The following is a 20,631-nucleotide window of genomic DNA, read 5'->3' on the forward strand; positions in this document are numbered from 1 at the left end:
ACAACTGGATCTTACTTCGTCAAATGCAGAACTGACCCCCCCCCCTTTTTTTCTGGAAGGACGAGTGCTAAATCAGTGTTTCCTTTGAACAGTCTATGCTTTCAAACATTGTCTGAATGGCCTCATAATTATTGCAACTGGTATACTTATCTACGGAGTGTAATTTGTTACACTTCAGGTTCGTTATTCCCGTGTAACGTTGAGTGTTACCACTACTTTCTGTAAGCTATACTAAAGATAAGTTAATTTATACAACACTAGTGGAATTTATTTTTATAAATGGATCGTTACGACATGCGCAATGTTCTGTTAGGAACACTATAGAAGTAGAAATTATCCATACTGTTCTATTAAGAAGAGTATTTCCATTGATTATGGCTGTTTCATTTCTGAGGAGTTACATTGAGTGACAGTTCTTGTGAATAACCTCCTGCTGCTCGAAAAACTTCTATCACAAGAAGTCTGTTTTATAACGCGTTAACTGATAAGAATTAAAGATTAAGAGCTATTTATGACTTACCCACTATCATTTATGCATAACTTCTGAAATATTCCAAGACACACCTAGTCCTACTACATTAAAAACTTGTGTCGTTCTGCCTCCTGATTTTAATAATATTTTAATTATAAATGCTTTAATGATTCGCACTCTGATAATTTCTCTATCGTTATCTCCTCTTCAGTTAGTTCGTTTTCTTCACCGTATATCGCCCTCTATCTCTGGCAAATGGCCAGCTATTTTACATTCTTGGAGACCCGCAGGAAACCATCTAACTAGCCCCTATCAGTAATAATTTTATGCTATCAGAGACTCGCATCACACCCAGGCACAGTGATTGAAGAATGCACGCCGATTGCTTCAAACCCCAAGAGATTGAGGGATTGTAAAGAACACCTGGTTTGCAGCAGAATGAAGAAAGACGATAGAAATGAAAATACTATCCAGTTATTCATATTGAGAATTTCTCTATTCAACTAAAAACAAAAGAGAATTTCCGGACCCATAAGTAACCACAAGTGTAAAATTAAAACTATTTTTTAACAAACCGACATTTCTGGTTAATTTCGAGATTTCTCAAAATTCAACCAATTGTGCAATAACTAAAAAGATATTCATGTGAAAATATTACATGCGCCTTTACTACTTCTAGGATGAAACGGGATACATAGTGTTTGGGTGGGGGGAGCCTCCTGTGGTTTCCCACAACTGCGCAATGAAACAGGATACAATAAAATTGAATGTTGTCTTATGAAAAATTTTTAAATCAGATAATGCTAACCCTGTTTGAATTTGATATCCCATACAGATTGCTGCCACAGTTGCACGCCTGGAAAGACACAAATATCTGCACATCTGCCTCATATTGTCGACCCTCATTCTTGAAGCTAGGCGAACGACAAGTCTTCAGTAAGCAAGCCTCTGGAATGCAATTCCTTCATTTGACATGTTTTAATTTTTGTACTTGTTTCCGTTCTTAAACGTTACCCTTTTGTAATGATATTCATTGCTTTCGTTGGTACATCTCCTTGACGTAGATTTAGTCCAGTTTGGTCCAGACTGTTTATTGGAATGATATCCTGTTTCGGCCACCTTTCATCGCTGTAATTCCAGTTCTTACATATTTATCCATACCATTATAATGTAAATTTTAAATCTTCTCAGCTGTGAGAGGTAAAATGTTCGATGAGATCTGTGCCTTGAAGATTTTAGTACTTGAGTAGCATTTTAGCATTCCCCATTTAGTTACTAATTATATGTATCAGCCCTGAAGATAATGTAAATCATATCACAGTCAGTATTTTTTGCCAAAATAATAAATAAAATGAATTTTCTGTTTATACTCCGGGACGACCAAACAGTCAGAGGAGTTAACAAGATAGACAGAATACAAGAAACAGCACCGTATTCAGCAGTCACGGGCTTGAACCGCGGTCACTCAAGGCACGTGTACTTATGCACCAGCGCGCCTGACTACTAGGCTACGGTGGCCTTTAATGACGTTTGAGAAAATCTTCGCCAATTTCTGCTATGGCCCAATCCAACAAAATCAGCTCAAATAACTTTTTCTCTCAAACTAGTAACGTTTGATATTCCATTAATGGATATCACTTGGTCGTATCCGTATCACTTGGTCGCGCTAATCTTGCGGTTTTCGAGCCTGAAATTAGCATTTGCGATCATTTAGACACCCTTCATTTGAAAATGCCAAACCTAGGTGGCAATCTAAGCAGCAACCCCCCCTCTCTGTTAAGGATAATAACATTACGAGGAGGTGCATCGAAACAGTTGCCTTCACAGCAGCCATGGAACAGAAACATTGGCTTTTTCGCCTCCCCCAAAAACCCCCAAACAATTGTACATGAAGAATATTGGATGCTTAAGTCGGCGGCCACAACGATGGAGTTCCCCTATTAAAAATACTATACTCCGGACGCAATCTATAAAAATTCCATGATTCGCAGTTCAGTCCTCTCGCCAGAGACTCACTACTATTAATATACGCATAGGACGAGTTTCAGCGCCTAATCCATGGGAGTTCATTAGAAAATATCCCACCTTTCGGGCGGCTTCTTGCCTGTCCACTTAAGGAAACAGGTTGCACATTGCCGGTGGATTCATCTCCGAGAAAGTTCTGAGGGTCACACAGTGGTTTAACAATGACCTACCAATAAAAAGTATCGCCGGAAAACCATAGAATCCTAGTTTTGTGCTCCATTAGATTTATCCCACACACACACACCTTTTGTGTGTCATTAGTTTCTGGCTTCATCGTTCTAGTCTTTCGCAGATATATATATATATATATACTGTTTGACATACATTAGGATAATTTTTTCTCTGTTAAGAGTTTATTTCAAAATGTAAAATCCCTAATAATCACGGATATAAGGGATCCTGGATTTATTAATACCTGCTTCCACTCCACCAGTATTTTTTTACTGTGTTATGTTAAAATCTCTGAAAGGATTTTTGACAGAAAATATGCCTGGCCTTGAGGGTCAAAATGACAGACAATTACACGAACTGCAACGTAATGAACAAGGGGGAGATGATTTCATTGCACTGAAGAAAGTGTACATGAAAGGGAAAGAGAGGCACTGAAGGCAAATATGCAAAACATATTTTGAATATTTTCATTCATTTTTGGTTTTCATTCTTGCGCTATTTACTTATTATCAGGCATTCTCTAAGATGTCTAGTTGCCACGCTTCTGTAGTCCGCATTGTATAAGCCGTTCAGATGAGTCGAAGTCGTGTGGACATCAATCCCTCACTAATCTTGCTGCTGTTCTTTAGAAATCTTTTTTTTTTTTTTTAGAAGCTCAAAAAACAACATGGTGAGTTGTCTATATAGACATGACACGATGTTCTTTTCCAGCCGCTTGTTTACACTGTATGAAAATTTCATGTATGACTGAATTGTAATCCCTAAGTCATTTGTGCAACCGATCTAAGTCATTCTGAAGTGAAACGATCTGATCCCTTCCTACTGGCGCCTCCGTAGCCAGGTGGGAAGGAGCATCAGTGCGTAGCACAAGCTTCTTGATTAGACCGGGGTTCAAGCCTGTCACCACCAAATACAGAGGATGCGGAAAGGTCAGGGAATGACCACCGCATATCCCCGGAGCAATATGGCCTTAGTTGCTAATGCTCCTGAAAACCAAATAACAAACAAACAAACCCTTCCTACTTTTAAATCATCAGCAGACTTTGACAAATTCCCTAGCACTCTTTCATCGATATCTTTAAAACAGGCGAGACACATATGAGGCTCCTAGTACTGAACCCCGAGAAACTCCACTTCATTAGTTCACTCTGAAGATTGTGCATTTATGACTATACTCTCTCCCCTATATTTTAGCCGGTTACAATCTGGTGATGCCATCGGTAAACATGCCTACTGTAGCAGTGAATCGTATAATCTCGACTTGTATTGTAATTTACACGTATACCACCCGCAAAGTAATGCCGGTAAATTATGTTTATAGGACTATTTTCCTGAATAGTGGTGGCTGGATGATTCTGAACGTAATAGTGTTAAATGGTTTCATTACCTGCTGTTAAAAACAATATTACTCTCGAGTTTCAAAAGGAAAAAAAATAAAATAAATAGTTCCTGCACTCCCATTGGCTTCGTAAATTCTCACCAGGATAATACTTGTCATTTCGTCGCATTGAAGTTGCTATAGCACTTGTAGACAAACTATAGATAAACCTGAGGTGGTACTAATAATCACTGTCTTCTGCTCATGTAATTCTGTGGTTCGACTAAGGCAACATGTAAATCGCCCTTCTAACAACGCTAGTACAGTCATAATACACAATGAAAACTACGTAGGCGCACAATGACCAAAGTAGATGATTCTAAAAACAGTATTTGATCTGTATGAATAAATGGATATTTTAAGCTGTGTAAGGTCGTACGTTGTTGGTTCCTTTAATATTATCAAACTGGTGCTGATGATGAGCGTATATTGCAGTATTAGTTAACACATTCATTACATTTACCTCTACATATTCATTGCATTCTCCTCATTGCATGTACACCATGATGTTCTTTTCCGAACAAAAGGACGTAACTAGTAATGGGCATAAGCGAATGATATCATTGGATCGGACAGAATATCTTCGCTGTCCTTTTTTTTTTTTTTTTTTCTCTTTCCTATTTCGTAATCACCTAATTTGCATATAATAGACTATTTCGATTATGCCCATCAAAAGTTTCAACTTGCTGTGGAACTACTGTTAAGCCATGATGGATATTGCCCGGACTAAATTTTACATACAATAAAATAGCCTTAATAAAATACATAGCCTTAAAAAGTGTTTTCCACTTTCCTCTGAAACTCATGTTGGCTCGGTTGGAATTTCGTTCGCTTTGAATGGTTTCCGGGTTACTAATAACAGTCTTAACAATTGAAAAAAAAAAAAAACTGCCATACTTATATGCCAGTATATTCGTTTATTTTAATAATTCGCTACACGGGTGCTCTAGCGCTGGCTCACCAGCACCTTTCGTATAGAATGCATAGGCCGGTTGCTTACAAACTGTTTGTTGTGGTGCTTGGTCTAATGACATTATGGATATTGTTCCTGTAACTTAGCGCTCTAACGCATAAACGCCAAGGTGTACATTAAGGCAGGGCTCGTCTAACTTGATCCGTGAGCACTACTGTGTTCGAGAATGAATCCCATAATATAGTTATTTCGTAGGCTCGTGTTGCCGATTGTTAGCTACCGTATTCATTGAGGGATAGCTTATCTCCATAATACCAACTTTGCAATTAGTTTACCCCAGCTTCAGTAGCTCTGTTTATTAAACAACAGCTCTGTGTTTTTTTTTTAACTTTCAGCTGTTGAATGCTGGATTTAAAAAAAAAAAAAAAAAAGCAACAGTTTGCAATAAATGGCGAGCTGAGACACCGATATCTGTAACAAAATTGGGTAGCACCTAACTTTCGGTAGATATTTTTCTACCAAAAATTTCATAAAATACTTAAATTAATAAAACATCCGTTTATATGAAAACTGTGTAAATCGTTTAAGCAACGTACATTGCTACTTGCTCAGAGTCACTTAAAATAAATTCAGGCTTTAGTACAATTGAATTCGCTCGACAAAGTCCACTGATTCTTTCGAACATGCATGTCTAACTTTTTTTTTAAGTACTCACCAATACAAGGAGTACAGTGCTTGGAACATTATTTCCGCTTACATGATTGCGGATGATATACAACTTTCAAAAGCAGGGTACAATTTTGAAGGTTTCATCCAGGTGGTAGAAGCAGGTTTATCCTAGTTTACTTACGGCTTCTGTCGTAGAAAATATCAACATTCTTTTGTTGCTACCTTCCGTAACTAATTTCTGCGATTGCGCTCCACGCTAGTTAGCTTTCACTTCTCACTAATGGCCAAATATTCCACTCTGAGGTTCTGTTCGACGATTAATCATTTTTGTGCCTCTATTGATGATAGGAACGACTAGATATTGTCAGGTACACGTGTGAGTTCGCTTTGAATTAACTGGTTTCATTTCATGCGTGTTTAGAGAGAGAGAGAGAGAGAGAGAGAGAGAGAGAGAATGACAGTCAATAAGAAAATATATACATTAAGTAGCATTTCGTTCTTTGATGGATTCCTTTATCTGGTTCTATGAAACAATCGCTTTAACCCTGGAGGCCTCATATTCACGTCATTTCGTGAAACGTGGTATTAGCCACTGAAGAAAGTCATAACGATTCTTCTTTGCCCATTTTTAGGTACGGGATGGGATACCTTTCTCGCCACTGCGAGTTGGTACAAGTTTTCAGCCAGCACAACACACAAATCCCCAGTCACACAGTCCCCAAACACGTTATACAGATGTAATTCACTGTCGGATGGTAGGCGATGATACCGACATGTTGGTAAGCCGGTAGTGAACTAACAAGAAAGTCAATAGATAACCCTAGTGACAGCAGCAATAGAATCCAAATAGCAGGAAAGGCATGATCATGTTCCAGGACCCTGATATGTCTTCCAAAATGCTATAGATTATCCATGCTGATTTGTTGCTTGCATTCTTCCATAGTAAGGCTTGCAGGTTCTTGAAGCACTTGGTTCATTGGTTTTCCAGTAAAAATAAACGGAAGGTGGGTGGTTCCAGAATCTTCCATATTGGCTCCTACTAATTGGTTAACTTCTTGCTTTCTTCCACGAGGGGATAAATTCTTAAAAGTTAAAATTTTGGCGAAGTAGTGAACAAGGAAATCTACAATCGTTTGAATAATGAAAACGTCTCATAGTTCACTCTTTTAACTATGTAGCAGTTCGAGAAACTCTGTCTCTCATGCATTAGCGAAATCACAGGACCAGAACCGTTGAGACTGCCTAATTCGTCTTGTAGACTAAGCAATTTCGATTTTTGAAGTGATTCCTTCAGCGATTCGGTGTCTTGAATTCTACATTCGCTTTGTTCTAATATTGCCTGCCTTTTCTTTCAGTATTGTCCCTTTCACTGGAACGCAATGCTCCCTCTGTTTCATAAACAACACACAAACTAAGCGCTTTCAATTTCATGAGAAATGAAATGGAGCATTAAGCGTGTATTCAGAATGAATGAATGAATGTACAAAAATGAATGACAAGTTTCTATTTAATTAAACTACTTGAATTTTCTTGTGTACAAATTTTAACCTAACGGTAAGCTGAATTACCATTAAATAGAATTACTTAGCAATTGGCGATATCACTGGATTCCAGGTTAAATCCGTTCATCGGGCCTAATCAAGAAAGAACGAAAGCCACAAGAAACTGTATCGGAGAAAGCTGCGTTTCTGCTTTCTATTCTTGTTCCAGCTTTCACATGTAGTTTAATTATTATTATTCATGTTTCATATTATTCACTTTCGATTTCCGTATACTTTTCGGCGTTCCTCTTTATTTCAATTCGAATGAAATGTTTTCAGTTTTAGACAGGGCTTAAGTACGTTTTAATGTTACATATTTAGAGAGGCCAACGCCATTTAGGCGTTGGCTTCTCTAAATATGAATACAAAACTTTTCGATTTGTCTTCACCTTTTAAATGCTCCTTCCTCAAATTCTCTTGCTGACTCTGTGTTTAAAAGCTAAAGTCGATAAAGACTTTAGAATGAAAGGATTTTAATAGCTATTTCTGAGGAAACAGCAAATAGTAGCGACTGTCTGATTACCATAAGTAACTAAGTTATATCACCCCAAATCATTCTGCTTCCTAAAGCAATCCAGAGCTTTTAAATTATTTATTTATTATTTATCCATTTATTTTAAATTATTTATTTATTATTTATCCATTTATTTTAAATTATTCACTTAAGCGAATAGTTTAAAATAAGCTAGTCACTTAAGAATTTAAGAATTGTCTGTTTTAAGATTGTCATTTCAGAATTATCACTTTTCTTTTCACTTATAATGTAACGGGCTTTCTGCCTATGATTTATTTATAATACCGTTCCCAGTGCTTTTAAACATATTTTACTTCATCCTTCACCCTCGACATAGGCACCTGTAGGCGGTGAGGGGACCTCCTAGTAACCCTGCTGGTCTTTCGCACTAGCATCACTGGGATCCAACGCCCACAGCCTACGTTCCAGGCTAACACCATAGGAATCCGGCGTGTTTTCCGTGAGCTTCCACCCGTGAAAACTCTTAAAGGAGATCCTGGTGGTTGAGAGCCCAGCTTCAACACACCACTTTGGCCCCCTTGCTTCGACAAGATGGATAGTACTTGAAAGACTAGGCCAGTATCATGTGGCTAGTGGGTTCGGCTGCGAGGGTCAGCCATGCCCCTACCCTCATTGTCCGTGTGAGAGGATTCAGGCTGGCGGTGGTGCGGGTGTCTGGATAGCTCTGTAATTCCACCCCCTAATCCATTTATTGCTTGCCGGGTAGTAGGCGTCCAATTTGGGCTCCGTGGTGGGTGGGGAGCCCGGGTACTGAACCAAAATAATTAAAACTATGAACCCTGAGAATCTAAACTTTTCTACTGCTCCAATTCGGTCCTTCCCAGAAAAAAAAATGACAATGAAACAGACATCATCACTTCAGCAAACAGGCTTAGAACGGAAACGATATCATCAGGTCCAGCACCTAAATACCTGATACTCCATTCTATTGGAGGAAAACTAATAGGGAAAATATCACCCATCTTTATCCGGAATTTAGGGAATCCGTTAGCAAGATTCCCTAAATCGGTAAAACTGTTGAGTTCTGTGAATATCCTCATAGAAGCGAAGTGTTATAGACACTCAGAACAGCTCCTCCGTGCCAACTGTATTGGAAAATGCCAATTACGGTAACACCCCGTAAGATACTAAATTCATTCAGAGGTGTGATCTCTGAATGGAATCTACTTGAAGTGTCTGAAGAGGAGATCTGTTCAGACCTAGGACCGCAAGAAGTGAAGGCTGTAAGGAGAACGTTTGTACGTAGGGATGAGAAGCTAGTGCCAACTGGAAACCTTATCCTTACTTTGAATACGCCGATATCAGCTAATTAGATTAAAACTGGTTATTTGAACTGCACAGGACATCCGTATGTTCCAAACCGGTTGAAGTACTTCAAGTGACAGAAATATGGACATTCATAAATGGCCTGCCGTGGTCCTCTTTGTTTGCGCTCGCTGTGGTTCAAAGGACCATGAAATTACGTCATGAAAAGCCACAAGACCCACCTGCATTAATTGTCAAGGATACTCTCGATACGCTGCATATTCTCGAGTATGCTAGAGGTGGAAGGAAGAAAAAGAAATACAAAGACTAAAAGCAGAGCTAAACATCTCAAACCAGGAGGCTAGAAAAGCAGTTAAACCAGTAAATAGCAATAAGGCAACATATGCTGAAAGGGTTGCCAAGAAACATTCTATAGGTACTGAAACCGAAATGACTGTACCTTCAAAAGAGTCATTTACACCTATCGCCCGATATTTACTGTTTTCAGAAAAAAAAAAAAAAAAAAAAACAGCACAGGAAACGAAGTTAGCTGCCACTCCAATATCGATACAAATATCGAGCGGTAATGTAAAAGAATATGAAACCCAACTGCCAAAAGCAGTACAAGAAAAAATCGAAGTTGAAACTATGGAGCTACCTGATGAAAGTGTCTTGGAACTCCTTGCGGACGAAGAAATGGTCACAGGACAGCATCCATACTTCGCCAAAAAAGATAAATCCAGGAGTGAAATTAACCCCTCTACACATCGGAAGCCTACTGACGGATCCACCCCGACCAAGTAATGGTTAAATTGCTACAGTGGAATTGTCGTGGATTCAGCGAAATACAGAAGACATCAAGGCATTCCTGCAAAAGAATGAACCAGCCTGCTTTTGCTTACAGGACCTTAACTAAAAGAAAATTATCACCCCCATCATGCATAACATCACGATTATTCTTAAGGATAGACTTGTGGATGACCTTGCTCATAGAGAAATCGCTAGCCTCGTGGCCAACCGGTCCCTATTTCAGCCTTTGAAAATTACAACTAGCATAAAGACTGTTGCAATTCGCCTTACAGTGGGTATTTTTATCAACAGTCTGATCTATTTATTTGTCATTTGGGACTAGCATATCCCAGAAAGACCTTCGTGATCTTATTTTGCACTTACCTTCCCCTTTCTTACACCTTGGGCATTTTAATGGACAATACCACCCTGTGGGGGTAGCGCCAATATCAATGGAAAAAGATGACTCATAGAGCAGATGCTCACTGACAACAACCTCTCCCTTCTAAATGTGTGGAAAAATACCTTATTCCACATGCCTACCTGTACGTTTACTGCCATTGATCCTTCTATCTGCTCCCCTTCTGTTACCTGGGAGGTGAACGAAAACTTGTATGGAAGTAATCACTTCGCCATGATAACCTTCTTACATACGGGAGACCATGTCTTCCTATTAGGTTACCTGGAAGATTGATCAGGCTGATTGGAATGAATTTCAAGATCTGCCAAATTTTGGCCTCACTACAATCAGCCTAGTAATGATGCAGTCATGTACATAAGAGAAAGTATCGTCCATGCAGCTGCAATTACAATTCCAAAAACATCCACCGGTTTCCATAATTTCCCAAAGCGTGGTAGAATTTAAAATACACAACATCAAAAAAGGCGCAAAACAAAGCATGAGGGATATTCTGTCGACACTCCACCACATCCAATCTCATAGCTTTTAGACGCGCACGCACTAAACACAAATTAATGGGTGACATGGAAGCCTATGATAGATATAAGTTGGTCTGTAACCAAGTCACAAAGGAGATTAGGCAGGCAAAGGCAGACTACGAAAAATCCTTGGCAAAGGATGCAAAGAAAAACAGAAAGGAGTTCTTTACATACTTGAACTCGAGAAGGAAAGGGATGAATCAGATTGGTCCACTGGATATTGATGGTTCAACAGTTGAGGATCCTGCTCAGGTGGCTAACAATCTAAACGAGTATTTTGCATCTACATTCACGCATGAGGAGTTATTCAGGAAGGAGAATGATGTAGGTAAAGTAAACATTGGCAGTGAGCTGGATGATTTTGTAATAACTGAGAGGAAAGTGGAGGAGAGATTGTTGAGGATAAACATAAAAAAGGCACCTGGGGTGGATGGGATCTATCCAGTTATATTAAAGGAGGCAGCAAAGGAAGTATGCAAACCCCTAGCCATAATTATGAGAGCTTCTTTGGACTCAGGGGAGGTACCCATAGACTGGAGATGTGCAAATGTAACCCCAATTCACAAAGGAGGATCAAAGGCTGACACAAGTAATTATAGACCTGTTAGTTTAACTTCTGTTCCAGGTAAATTAATGGAGGCACTGGTTAAAGAAGCACTGCAGGATCATCTAGACAAGAATTCAGTTATAGCTCAGACGCAGCATGGTTTTGTTAAGGGCAGGTCTTGCCTGACCAATTTGATTGGATACTATGATGTAGTCACAAAAGAACTGGATGCAGGGAATAACTTTGATATTATATATTTGGATCTTAGAAAGGCTTTTGATACTGTTGCACATGGAAGACTGCTGCACAAATTGGAGCAGTGTGGCATTGGAGGCAAATTGCTGCTATGGATAAGGGGATGGTTGAGTGGCAGAAGACAGAGAGTGGTAATCAATGGACACTGCTCAACGTGGACTAATGTTATTAGTGGAGTTCCTCAAGGTTCAGTGTTGGGTCCATTGTTGTTTTCGGTGTTTATGAATGATATTGATGATGGGATATCAAGTTTAATGTCTAAGTTTGCAGATGATACAAAGGTTGGCAGGGTCGTTAAGGACACTACTGACGCTATGCTGCTGCAACAGGATCTGGAAAGGTTGAACAGATGGGCTGAGAGGTGGCAAATGAAGTTTAACATTGACAAATGTAAAGTACTACATATGGGTAACAGTAACCCCAGAGCAATGTATCAACTCTGCGGTACTACACTGACAGTGGTGGAGAATGAAAAGGACCTGGGGGTAATTGTGCAGGCAGATATGAAGTTCTCTGAGCAGTGCAGACGAGCTGCAAGAGTAGCTCATGGTGTCTTGTCAATGATATACAGGAATTTTTCTAGCAGGGATAAGGAGGTGATTATTCCCTTGTATAAGGCAATGGTTAGGCCACATCTTGAGTACTGTATACAGGTCTGGAGGCCTCATTTCAAGAAGGATGTAGAGCTGCTGGAACGGGTACAGAGAAGGGCAACAAGATTAGTAAATGGAACAAAGGGTTGCTCTTACGAAGAAAGGCTTAAGTTTTGCAAATTACAGAGTCTGGAGACTAGGCACCGGCGAGGTGATCTGATAGAGGTGTATAAGGCTTTGAATGGTTTGAGCATGCTCAATGCCAATGGGATTCTTCATCTTTCTCAGAATAATCACCTCAGAGGGCATAAATTCAAATTGAGGAAGGACGGATGTCGGATAGATGTGCGGAAATTTGCCTTTGGCCAGCGGGTGGTTGGTTGGTGGAACCGACTTCCATCACTTGTTGTTGAAGTTGATAGCCTAAACAAATTTAAAGCTCAACTGGACAGGTATTTCGAACGAACAGATGGGTGAAATGGGAGTGGGTTTTTTTTTTTTTTTTTTTTTGGCTGATGCTGAATAAGCTTGCTTTCTTGCATCATATGCCTCTACTAATGCTAATGCTAAACCACGTTATGTCCGACTTCAAATCAAAAAGGAATCCTGGATCCGTTTTACATCTTCTGTTAATCAGACTACCACCTCTAAGGAGGTCTGGGAAAAAGTGTACTGCACATCCCTCATCGGTTCTGGAATATAATGGATTGCAGATTCTACTGCAATAACCAATGCTCTTGGTGAAACATTTGCTAACATCTCAGCAACATCATCTTGCTCCTCTGAGTTTCTAGTCCTTAAACACAAAACTGAAAAACAGGCCTTCAGTTTTACATCAAAGTGTTTCCATCCATATAAAGGGCCTTTTACCATCCACAAGCTAAAAACAGCACTTGCCTTTACAAAAGTTATCGCTGTTGGACCAGATGACATCCAGGGTACTTTAGCAAATTGATGGTAGTAAAACGGTCAAGTAGACATTTTATTTCAGATTTTGGCAAGTCCCTCACGGGTTTATATCCTTAGCTTGAGTTGGTTGTAGAGTCCTCCGCCTAGCAAAGAGGTTCTGTGCGTATTCCGTTAGTAATTTGTAGTGTTGTTCGTCAAAAATGAACAGGTGCTCCTCTCCTTGAGGTATGCGTTGGAGTCTTGTGTACAGTGTTCCTCGAAGATCGTCATGAATTGGGCAGTTATAAAGAAGATAGTCCCAATCTTCAATTTCTCCACATGTACAGTAGGGGTTATTGATGATTCCCAAGGTAATCAACTTATGATTTATAGAGCCGTGTCCAGTTATAATATATGTACAGTAGAGGCCAGGAGAGAACCAAGGAACCGACTTTGGATATACAAGTTTGACATCCGGGATGAATTTCATAGTTATTAGGCCTTGTCAGTCTCTTCCCATCTTGTCTGCCAGATTTGTAGTAGCATGGCAGCTAGTTTCTTCTTTTCTTGCTTACAGTCAGTGCGGGTGTCGATGGTATGTCCAAAGATGGTAGTTGGGATGCCCCGCTACAAGCAGTAGTGCAATCCTCGACGGATAACTTCCAAGTCAAGGTGGAGGAGCCCTGCAAAAACCTGGAGGGCCGGAGAGCTTACTGTGCAGCAGGACCTGGTAATGGCCGGCAATATACTCCGCTGAATTGTTTCTAGTTTGCGTTTATTACAAACAATTATGGCTGCATAATTTCTGATTTTGTCTTGAAGGTATGAGAGGTGCGGGAAGAAGGAGAGCTTTGAATCCAGGATGATACCCAGGTGTTTTAGGGAGGTTGTCAGCTTGATGGTTTTTCTTTGTACCTTCATCTGAGTAGGCCTTGATATTTGCAGTGTGCCTTTGAGAAGTATTGATTGTGTCTTCTGTGGGGAAATCCTGAGCTTGTGTAGAGTCGCACAGTCCTATAAGATCTGTAGTGCTTGATTTCCAGTGGCCTCGAGAGCTGCTCTGTTGTCCGCTGCAATGGAGATGGTAATATCATCCGCAAATGCTTGGATACTAACAGGGCCCAGATCCAGGCCAAGTAACTCATCAAGGACGATGTTCCAGAGGAACGGGCCGAGAACCAAGCCCTGTGGGCAGCCTCTGAAGATAGATTTGATGAGCTTTTGGTATGGTAAGGAGATGATCTTCCTGTTGGAAAGGTAACTTTGCATACACTTGTATAAGTTGGCTGGTATGCATGCCAGTCTTAGCCTGTGAAGAATGCTTGGCCACAAGAGCATGTCAAAGGCCCCGGCAAAGTCAATGGTTATGAGGAGGAAGTACTTGTAATTAGTGCTGGCTGCAGCTTGGGTTATACTGCGAATTGGATCGTAGACTAGCTCCTGTGTAGTGTGTTAGGAGTCTGGTATGGAGGGGGCGTTCAAGTAGCTTGCTCAATGTGAACAAGAGGACAATGGGCCGTTCTGAAGGCTTTGATGTGTGTTTGAGTATTAACTTTAGTTCAGCTATTTTTCAGATTTCTGGGTAGGATTCCTGGGTTAGGCATTTATTGAACAGGTTAAGCAGGAATTGTGGATTTACCTGGGCGACCTTTTTTAGTATTTCTAGTTCAATGCGATCCGCTCCTGAGGATTTTTTATCCTTCATTTTGCTACGGGCTTGCTGCAGTTAGACTAGACTATAGTCTAACTGCAGTTATATATAGTTATACGTTAGACTAAAGTTATACATAGTCTAGACTTTCTCGCAGCCTGAGGCATTAGCCCTAAACGCATTATAGTCTTAATACCTCATACACCATCAGGCATCTCTCATATTGCGGAGTTATACTTCATAACTGTTTTGCCATAATTGCATCACTTGGGTACTTACCCACCCACCGAAGAAGGGCCAAATAGCCCTGAAACAGCACCAGGGGGAGCCTGATGGTGTCCGGAGTTTCCAAGAATAGGGAACAACAGCCACTAACAACACTGGTAACAACAGTAACCAACAACAGTAACAACACTGGGGAAGCGTTGCCTATTCGAGGAGTTTGAGTTTTTGAGTGGTGTGAGTTGAAGGAGTTACTGTCCCTTTCATTCTTCTATACCGTTTCTTTTCCTCTTCCATTCCTACTATTACTTTCCCTTTACCTTTTTTTTTTGCTTTTCTAAGTCTAATAGGGACAAGCGGATAGTCGAGTTATTATCCCACACATATACAAAAAAGCCCTGAAACGGTGCCGTCTGGGTTGTGGTATCCACTGAGAATAAGTAACATTAGTCTTCTCCTTTAGATGAAGCGTTACTTATTCGAATTAGTGCAATATCATGGCAACTCGTTGTAAAGGTATTCACGATATGAGATATAACTTAAAACGATGCCGCTTTTGCAAATATTTTGCTAATTTAGAATTGGCTGTGTATTAATGACGCATTTGCACTTAACTTATACATACGGTAGTCTAATTTTAAAGAATGGTTGTGATGTTGTTAGGTGACGGTCGAGGCCAATGTTACTACTTTATATCGCAGAAATGTGATATAAAGTTAGTAATAACTTTTGTACAGTCATTTAAAAGTACATCTTAAGCCATGTAATGTGGTAATAAATATATAAAAATACATTTTCCTTTCTTATATATTCCAGTATTTTTCGTCCTTCTAGAATAACAGATGTGTGCAGTAATTAGTTAAAAGCTCTTAATAAAATAGTTTATTAAGGTGGTATGCATTTTACCTTCCACAAATTATTTGTTCTTCTTTAAACAGGAAGGTTTTTTTTTTTTTTTTTTTTCAATTATTTAGAGTTACTTTCAAGGAGAAACGTTTAAATCTTATCTTATAGCTGTTTTTCGAAAGTATTCTTTTACATTTCTTTTCTTTTTTTCCACAGGGTTGGAAACTGTGGAGTTGGAGCTGACATCAACTCTCCCTAATTGCGTATATAAAGACACTCTAATTGTTATTCTCAGTAACAACTTCTGCTGGCAGGTTGAGATACAACACATGTGTTTTTCACTTTTTAAGTCTGCAGTGTAAGCTCTCTTATTACTGAGAATAAACTGAGTTCTAATGGCGTACTTCATTTTATTGTTTCCAGTGTTATTTTCTTACTAACGTTCTTACAAGCATTTGACATGCATTCCCCCCATTTTTTTATTAAGTGTACATAACAGTATTTCTGGAAATTAAAAAATGCTTTGAGTATTTTTTTTTTAACGAATCATGTTAGCTGTACTTAGTTTTGCTCTTTACATTAATCGTTTATCCGTGGAAATTTCATTATTTTTTAACTTACCTGATCTATTTAAATATATATATATATCAGGTAAGTTGTGAGTATCCCTTATGACAAATAAATGCATAATGTCATAATCAGTCAGATAATTCTGCATGTGTTATTTTATGAGATATATTCCACGTTTGAAATGTGCCAGAACAGTTATTGTCACTCATCGAATTACAGGCGATGGGCAAAAGTTGTGCATATTCCAATATTATCATACAGGCGTTTTGGCCAAGGAAATTGAACTTCTTAATATGGACATAATCCTTAACTTTTTACCAGCTAATTATATCAAATTGTATAATTATCAAAACAGGAATTAAAAAAAAAAAAAAATATATATATATATATATATGCAGGGTGTCTCAAAAATATTGGTACAGACGTTTAGGAGACGTAGGTAACATCTAAAGGAATGTGAATCGCATAGGAACCCATAACCGGAAACGTCACGGGAAAGTAGTAGCAGAAATGACACAAGACAGTAATTAGTGGCAAACATTTATTTGACATAATATTAACAATGGAGTACGAGATGGATGCATTTCATGATGTTACAACAGATGCTCGAAGGTTCCACCATGAGACGCGATGCATGCGTGACACCGACGCAGCATGAATTAGCTTACATGGTCGAACACACCTGGAGTTTCTTTGACAGTAGCAGCAGCGCAGACGAGTCTCGCCTCGCCACGAGATCCATTTCAGTCTCGAAATTTCTCCCCAACGTGGAGAAATTACATCCAAAGGCTCTGCTGTGGTTCTCACCGGGCCTCTATACAACCTTTCTTGTAACCTTCAATAGTACCTAAATCCTGATATCTGGCCGAGTGGTCTACCCGTCATGCCATTTTATGTAACTATTCTAGGTTCTGTCAACAACTCTAGTGAGAAGTTAACGTCTAACTCTCAATCTGTTGAACTGTCTGCGTAGCTAGAGAATACCAGTCCGAGTTCGCATCATAGTCCATCATTTATCCTTCCCCCTAATACTTGCGAACCTCCTTCTAACACCTATGTTCATCTCAGCAATTTTCTTCAGAATGTAAGAAGTGTAAAAATAAACTGTCTACACTTATAGCACTTTTTGTTGGAAAACTCATGACATAATTTGTTTAGTTGAAACATGGATGCAGGAACCTCTTCAGGGTGTTTTTCTACTGCCGAAAAATCTCAACTACACGCCATATATGACATCTAGGATTAATCGAAAAGGTGGAGGGTCAGCAATTATTTTAAAATCCAGCCTTTAAGTTATTAACACCTACAACTTAGAAGGAATTTCTCTTATGATCCAAGTGAAAGATTCACTGCTTTAGATATATAATATTTATATATCCGCCTGGACCTACTGATGATATTATTAATGAAATAATAACCTGAATTATCACTGTTCGTAAGTCTCAATCTAACATAATTATAATGGGCGACTTTAATCTCCCCCTGCCCAAATATAATTTACAAATGAAGTTGCTGTCCGACTCCTTATTTGTTCTAGGAGCTAAAAATATCAACGTCCCTGTTACAAGAGGTACTCAAGCACTTGATCTTGTTTACTCTAATCTTCAACTTCAAAAAAAAAAAAAAAAAAAAAACGTAACAGCAACATTACATTTAGATCTGGCCACAAATGTATACAACTACAAACAGCAATTTTCTGTGGGAATCCTCGCCCCCCTCTGGAAATCGCCAGAAGAATATCATCAATTAAATTCCTTCAGAAAGAAAAGTTTTTACAACTCTTGAAATGTTACCCGTGGGAGTCTCTCAAAAATATACCTATTCAGGACGCCACGTTTCTACTAATAAAATAGTTTAATCAATTAAAAACAGAGTCGGGATCCAAACTCATAAGGCTTTTTTTTTTTCAATCCAAACTGTGGTTCAAATCCCACCTAAAACCATACTTTAAAAGGAAACAAAAATGCCACAGGCAGTGGAAGAAGTACTGCACTTCATCAACATACATAAAGTTTGTATAAAAAGAGCAGAGCATTGTTTCAGCTCAAAAAAAATTATTTAATGTTCAGGCTCAAGCATAATAAAAGAGCACTTTCTTAAAAAACGGGATCTACTTTCTTTGCAGCATGACCAGACTTTAGAATGAATAAAATTCAATATGGAAACATGCAGCTTTGGCATCTGCCTGAAGATATGCAAAGCAGATTTAAAGAATTCAATTCTTATAAACGCACAAACAGCGTGCAACATGAAATGCTTCCTAGTCAATTTCCTGCTAATCAACCAACTTGTAAACAAGAATGCAGTTCAGAAAATTATTAACCAATTACGAATTGATAGTAGTTAAGGCCCTGACTGCAGCCCTAGTTTTATTATTAAAATGTCCAGTGCATTCATCATTGATTCTTTAGTTCATGTTATTTCCAGGTGTATTTCCCAGCCATTCCTTCCAAAACCATGGAGGACTTTTAGAATTACCCTGATTCCAAAACAGGCAAGTAGTAATAACCATATAAGCTATCGTCCAATTGCTGTATCGTCAATAATCGCTAAAATTATTAATAAGATCATGCTGCCATATCTTCAGGATGCGATCTTCGCTAATGCACCCATCAACATGCATTTTGGTCCTAGAGGGCGCTCCACAACAACAAGCCTAGCTGACACCATTGTGCGCATCCAAACTGCGTTTCAGGATAAAGCACAATGCGATGTCTTTTACTTAGACATCAAAGGTGCTTTCGACAACATTGATCACAAGAAAGCCATTGAAGTACTAACAAATCATTTCCCTATTGACACAATGGTTATATCCTATCTACAGTACAGCCTAAAACACAGAAATCTCATCTTCCCCACTAATACCGATAATATTCTCGTCACAACTGCAACAGGCATTCCTCAACGAGGTATTCTCTCCAGTACTATATTTTCAGCATCTGTTCAACCACTTCTACAATAAAATCTAAATCTACTGGCTTATACCGATGATTTAAAGTTGTTTATTATTTCCATATCCTGTGATGACATTTGCAGGGTTAGCCATGATGCGAATTTACAGATGTGCTGAATCACCAAGTATCTGAAGAATCTCAATCCGATTATAAATGCAAACAAATCTGCTCAATTAACTTATTCCTTACACAAAAAACCAAACCACATAGAAATTAAAATTGCAGATGTTTCAATTCCAAATGTATATGCTCACAAAGACCTAGAAGTTGTTTTTGACAAAAACCTTTCCTTTAATTCTCACTATGTATATGTTGCTAAAAAAATTCAAAAAGCCAAATGGCTGATCAAGCAAGAAACAGCAGCGATTCAAGATAGAAAAACAGTCATGAATCATGTTCAGAGATGCATTTTTCCAATTCTGGGTTATGCCTGCGAAATCTGGTCTGGTGCTCCTCAAGTTACCGTTAAGAAATTCCTTGCCCTAGAGTATTGGGTTCTTAGATGGCTGAACAATAAACTTCGTTTTCCTCTGTCAATATCCAGGCAACAGCTTTATAAAAACTTAAAAACAAAGTCACTGCAACAGATGATCAATGAGTCTGGAGTCATGCTTCTTGCAAAGTTAATTACCTCTGCAACCAATTCGCCAAACTTAGCCAACGTAATAGCTTCCACCAACGGAGAAAATGCAAGAAGCCAACAACAATTCAAATCCAAACTCTCCAGACTAAAACAAATGGACAGGATGTTCTCCAATGCATCCCTTCACCACATAAACTACCACAACATTGATTGTAAGCGGTTGCTCATCACTGGAGTCTCATTTCCAATCAAATTATGAGAAATACAAACCGCTGCCTGCCTGCAACCCAGTAACTGCATCTGAGAGCCAAATGTGATGTTCTGCAATATATATTTTTGATCATTATAATTCATATTCGTTGTTAATGTATGTATAGAATATGCTATGTATTTGTTTTTACATTTGTCTCATTTATTCTGAATTTATACCCCTAGCCTAGTGCTGTGATGGGCTTGATGTATTTGCAATAAATGAATATTTATTTATTTATTTATTATACCTGGTTCTTATTCAATGCAAAATAAGAACTTGGTATTGGGTTTACAACGAGATGCTCATTTTTTTAAAATATTTATCGTGATCTGTAATGGGTTGGAATAGATTTTATTTCTTAAAATATCAACTCAGTCCTAAACGTCTTATTTAAAAATATGACTAAAGCCAAACATTTTGTTTATTCATATTTTGTTGGTAATTTTTTTTTTCTTGGAGAATAGTTTGAACTCCATTTTATTTGCTGAATATATTGGTTCTCCCACTTCCGCCTTAACGGTTGGACACAATGGGCTGTAAACCGAAAGCGCCAGCCTTTAGGACACTTTCCTCTTTTGTGTTTTTTCTTTAA

The 20,631-nt window shown here is 38.7% G+C and overlaps 1 protein-coding gene across 1 annotated transcript in view; it reads left to right on the plus strand.

Annotated features, from left to right (window-relative positions):
- The window catches only part of LOC150084464 (cell adhesion molecule Dscam1-like), a 616,978-nt gene extending 600,972 nt beyond the window's left edge, over nucleotides 1–16,006 (plus strand). The window contains exon 27 of the mRNA XM_090376089.1: nucleotides 15,896–16,006. The gene's annotated coding sequence lies outside the window, so the exon portion shown is untranslated. The remainder of the gene's footprint in view (nucleotides 1–15,895) is intronic.
- Nucleotides 16,007–20,631: the final 4,625 nt, after the last annotated feature.

Source organism: Mastigoproctus giganteus, chromosome 6 (genome assembly GCF_048544385.1).
Source record: "Mastigoproctus giganteus isolate SK-2022 chromosome 6, ASM4854438v1, whole genome shotgun sequence".
Lineage (NCBI taxonomy): Eukaryota > Metazoa > Arthropoda > Arachnida > Uropygi > Thelyphonidae > Mastigoproctus > Mastigoproctus giganteus.